Here is a 6,000-nt window from a genome sequence, read left to right as displayed (position 1 = left end):
ACTTTGACACCTTTAAGTCAGGACTTTGGGAAGGCCATTCTAAAACCTTCATTCTAGCCTGATTCAGCCATTCCTTTACCACTTTTGAGGTGTGTTTGGGGTCATTGTCCTGTTGGAACACCCAACAAGACCCAACCTCCGGGCTGATGATTTTAGCTTGTCCTGAACAATTTGGAGCTAATCCTCCTTTTTCATTGTCCCATTTAAAGCAGCAGTTCCATTGGCAGCAAAACAGGCCCAGAGCATAATACTACCACCACCATGCTTGACGGTAGGAATGGTGTTCCTGGGATTAAAGGCCTTGCCATTTCTCCTCCAAACATATTGCTGGGTATTGTGGCCAAACAGCTCAGTTTTTGTTTCATCTGACCACAGAACTTTCCTCCAGAAGGTCTTACCTTTGTCCATGTGATGTCAGATGAAACACAAATGGAGCTTTTTTTGTTTCATAGCTACATTTTTGTTTCATCTGACATCACATGGACAAAGATAAGACCTTCTGGAGGAAAGTTCTGTGGTCAGATGAAACAAAAACTGAGCTGTTTGGCCACAATACCCAGCAATATGTTTGGAGGAGAAATGGCAAGGCCTTTAATCCCAGGAACACCATTCCTACCGTCAAGCATGGTGGTGGTAGTATTATGCTCTGGGCCTGTTTTGCTGCCAATGGAACTACTGCTTTAAATGGGACAATGAAAAAGGAGGATTAGCTCCAAATTGTTCAGGACAAGCTAAAATCATCAGCCCGGAGGTTGGGTCTTGTTGGGTGTTCCAACAGGACAATGACCCCAAACACACCTCAAAAGTGGTAAAGGAATGGCTGAATCAGGCTAGAATGAAGGTTTTAGAATGGCCTTCCCAAAGTCCTGACTTAAAGGTGTGGGCAATGCTGAAGAAACAAGTCCATGTCACACATTTAGCTGAACTGCAGCAATTTAGTGGTCAAGTGGTCAAGCAGAAGCTTGTGGATGGCTACCAAAAGCGCCTTATTGCAGGTCAACTTGCCAAGGAAGCAAATATTAACATTGCTGTATGTATACTTTTCACCCTCACATTTTCAGTAGAGCCATAATAAATTCATAAAAGAAGCCAACTTCATGAATGTTTTTTGTGAGCAACAAGTATGTGCTCCAATCACTACATCACAACAACAACAAGTATGTGCTCCAATCACTACATCACAACAACAACAAGTATGTGCTCCAATCACTACATCACAACAACAACAAGTATGTGCTCCAATCACTACATCACAACAACAACAAGTATGTGCTCCAATCACTACATCACAACAACAACAAGTATGTGCTCCAATCACTACATCACAACAACAACAAGTATGTGCTCCAATCACTACATCACAACAACAACAAGTATGTGCTCCAATCACTACATCACAACAACAACAAGTATGTGCTCCAATCACTACATCACAACAACAACAAGTATGTGCTCCAATCACTACATCACAACAACAACAAGTATGTGCTCCAATCACTACATCACAACAAACATAAGAATGATTGTAAAGTCCAGACATGATGTTCTTTACACGTGTACGTACACTTTTGAGCAGCACAGTGAGTACATTCATCAATACTCCAATAATAAAGATGATTTTTGCCAGGACATAACACCCCCCCCCTGCAACACGTACATTGGCACCTCCAGGTAGAAGTAAGAAGCAGACTTTAGTGGTGGATGTGCCTCGTCATACTGGGGCTTATTTCCAGTGAGCGTCTGCACATGTCAGCTAGCAGGCTAAGAACGCCGCTGGCGAGCTGAGCGTCACGGGCGGCAGATAGGAAGTGGGAGGAGGGGAGGGGAGGGGAGGGTCGGGGGGGCAAAGTGAGTGGGCTCGCCGGCTTCCAGGTCAGCGGCCTTGAGCATGCTTGGTTACGACCGCCTCGCCTCCTCTTATTGGCAGAGGTGCCACGAGGCGGCGTGGCGAGGGCTCCTGGAGTGGAGAAAAGTTGACGGGGAGAGCGCCATATGCACGCCCGCCACACCCCCTCGGGCACCTCGCTTGCTCGGACCACCTCCAGCTGGCTGACCCCCCACCCACAATGTGAGGTGTGAGGCCAGGAGGAACAAACGCCGCTTTAATTACATGTGACAAATACAAAAGGAGCCAATATGGTCAAGGATGGCGTCTTGTCGATGACCATTAGACCGACTAATAACCTACACGCTCATTGACCACCAGGCTTGGACAACATACCATACCCTCAATCATCACCATTAGACCGACTAATAACCTACACGCTCACTGACCACCAGGCTTGGACAACATACCATACCCTCAATCATCACCATTAGACCGACTAATAACCTACACGCTCATTGACCACCAGGCTTGGACAACATACCATACCCTCAATCATCACCATTAGACCGACTAATAACCTACACGCTCATTGACCACCAGGCTTGGACAACATACCATACCCTCAATCATCACCATTAGACCGACTAATAACCTACACGCTCATTGACCACCAGGCTTGGACAACATACCATACCCTCAATCATCACCATTAGACCGACTAATAACCTACACGCTCATTGTCCACCAGGCTTGGACAACATACCATACCCTCAATCATCACCATTAGACCGACTAATAACCTACACGCTCATTGACCACCAGGCTTGGACAACATACCATACCCTCAATCATCACCATTAGACCGACTAATAACCTACACGCTCATTGTCCACCAGGCTTGGACAACATACCATACCCTCAATCATCACCATTAGACCGACTAATAACCTACACGCTCATTGACCACCAGGCTTGGACAACATACCATACCCTCAATCATCACCATTAGACCGACTAATAACCTACACGCTCATTGACCACCAGGCTTGGACAACATACCATACCCTCAATCGATCCGTTGTGGTGAAGAAGGAGCTGAGCCGGAAGGCAAAGCTCTCAATTTAGCGGTCGATCTACGTTCCCATCCTCACCTATGGTCATGAGCTTTGGGTTATGACCGAAAGGACAAGATCACGGGTACAAGCGGCCCAAATGAGTTTCCTCCGCCGGGTGGCAGGTCTCTCCCTTAGAGATAGGGTGAGAAGCTCTGGAGCTCAAAGTAAAGCCGCTGCTCCTCCACATGGAGAGGAGCCAGATGAGGTGGTTCGGGCATCTGGTCAGGATGCCACCGGAACGCCTTCCTAGGGTGGTGTTTAGGGCACGTCCGACCGGTAGGAGGCCACGGGGAAGACCCAGGAAGACTATGTCTCTGGGCTTCCCTGCTTAGGCTGCTGCCCCCGCGACCCGACCTCAGATAAGCAGAAGAAGATGGATGGTTGGATGGTATTGTACCTTTTTTCATTCATTAGCAGCACGGTACTTGATTGGTACTGGTGTGACCCGAGACACATTAAACATTTAAGTTGCTGCAAACTGGCAAGCAAACAAACCCTGATATGATCAAAGTACAGGCTAGCGTAGCCACGCTAATCGTGGCGTGTAAGCCCGACAACTTTATTTGTGTTCATATCTGACTAACCTCGCCAGTTGAGCACAAATCTTCATTAGCGTTCGCCTGTGAAAGTAGGTCACGTTACGCTACGAGATAACGCTAAGCTAATGGCCGCTGACTTGAGTTAGTGAAGCCGCGGTGCACTCGGCTGGTGAGAGGAGTTTTAAAACGCCACGGCGTGTGATAAAAACCGACAGCAAGGAGGCGCCATGATCAATATGGGCCAAACGGGGGAAGGCCAAGCGCAATAAACAAGAGCGTAACAAGCCTCGCTAACGAGAGCGCCGCCGTGGCATGAATCCCGGCTAATAATCTCAGCGAGCCGCGGGATGATAAAGCGCCGCCGCCCGGCAACACCTGCGCAATTAAAGCCTCCCCTTCCTCATTCATTTCAGCATTCGGCCTTTCTAGCGGCCCGTTGAGCGCGCTAATAATCTGGCCGACTTGACTCCGTGCTCGGCTGGAACAGAGCGTCTAATTAGGTAAAGGTAATTAATTAGAGATAAACGCGGCTAATCAGCGCCCGTTAGCCAGCAGCCGACAAGATGGCGGCAGGCGGGGTGTTTTTTCCCCGAGTCATGCGGGCAGACGGCAGTTTTTTAAGGTGAGCGCTCGGTGAGGCTAATGAAGCTTTTAGCCGCAGAGTCGTTTGTCTGAAATAAGCATCACGCCTTCCGTTTGTAATTTCAACATTTACACGATTCTACGAGTCCCTGAAGGTCCGAGGACACCAAATAGGAGGATTGTCTCTCTTCAGCAGCACCACTACTCTTATACGCGTGACAGGGACTTCATCTTCATTAATCAGTCACGTTGTTAACATCGACTACACACACTCTTCTGCTAGCAACACAATAGAGGAACTCTTATTTTGGACATTTTACAAGTATTAAACCCCAATTAATATGTCTGTTTTAGAGATGTTTGGATCAGGATGAGTCCGACACCGACTGTAAATGTCTCCATGTATTTATGCCGAGTGCTGCGGTTCAATAATATCAACACTATATTTCAACAAGTTCATTTCGTTACAAATAACAGGCATGTGATTTGAACTTAAGGAAAAAAGACTGAAAACAAGCCGAGGGTCGAGGGGCTGAGGACCGGGGGGGGGGGGGGGGCAAGCTCCTGGTTTGTCAGCAATTCAACATGCAACAATTAGCAACAACAAAAAAAAGCACCATTTAAAGATGTTTTAGTGTTTAAAGAATTAAAAAATTATTAACAGAGTTGACATAAATACATAACCCATTCATCCAAATGTCTGTTTCAGTCACTATGTCATTTAGTCACTACAGTAATTGTGTTCACATCCACAGGAACCACATGGGTTAGCCTACTCTATACAGTATTTACAACCTTACTAGTGTTCACTTCACAGCCACAGATGGTTCATCTAGTTATTGACATTATTTTCACTTTACGTTGTCTGTTTCAGTCACTATAGTAATTATGTTCACATCCACAGGAACCACATGGGTTAGCCTACACTATACAGTATTTACAACCTTACTAGTGTTCACTTCACAGCCACAGATGGTTCATCTACATATTGACATTATTTACACATGGCTATGTCTGTTTCAGTCACTATGTTATTGAGTCACTACAGTAATTGTGTTGACATCCACAGGAACCACATGGGTTAGCCTACTCTATACAGTATTTACAACCTTACTAGTGTTCACTTCACATCTAGAGATGGTTCATCTAGTTATTGACATTATTTACACATTACTATGTCTGTTTCAGTCACTATGTTATTTAGTCACTACAGTAATTGTGTTGACATCCACAGGAACCACATGGGTTAGCCTAATCTATACAGTATTTACAACCTTACTAGTGTTCACTTCACAGCCACAGATGGTTCATCTAGTTATTGACATTATTTACACATTACTATGTCTGTTTCAGTCACTATGTTATTTAGTCACTACAGTAATTGTGTTCACCTCCACAGGAACCACATGGGTTAGCCTACTCTATACAGTATTTACAACCTTACTAGTGTTCACTTCACTTTAAAGTCCAGTGAATCATTCCCTGAGTCGGTAAAGATTCATAAAAAACACAACAAAAAAGATGTCGATACTACCCTAACTTACGTGTCGTGTACTGACTGTGGCAATACCGACACGGCAACGGTTGGTAAACTTTACTAAGCACTCATTTCTTCTCTTGTTTTAGGATAGCTTAGCGGTTAGCTTAGCTATTAGCATGCCTGTAGCTCCTGCATGGCTCTGTGTGTAACATGTTCAGCCTCGTCCTCCTTATAATAAGTTAGACAACCTGAAGTCAATTCTATAGTAAAGTCTGGTAGAATATACTAAAATATGTCAAGTAACACTAGGTCTTTTGCTAAAAAATAAGAGTTGTAGAAATGATTGGAAACTCAAGACAGCCATGACATCATGTTCTTTACATAATGATCTATGGCTGCACGGTGGCAGAGGGGTTAGTGTGTCTGCCTCACAATACGAAGGTCCTGGGTTTGATC

Source organism: Entelurus aequoreus, linkage group LG27 (assembly GCF_033978785.1).
Source record: "Entelurus aequoreus isolate RoL-2023_Sb linkage group LG27, RoL_Eaeq_v1.1, whole genome shotgun sequence".
In the NCBI taxonomy this organism is placed as follows: Eukaryota; Metazoa; Chordata; class Actinopteri; order Syngnathiformes; family Syngnathidae; genus Entelurus; species Entelurus aequoreus.
This window is presented reverse-complemented; position numbering follows the sequence as displayed.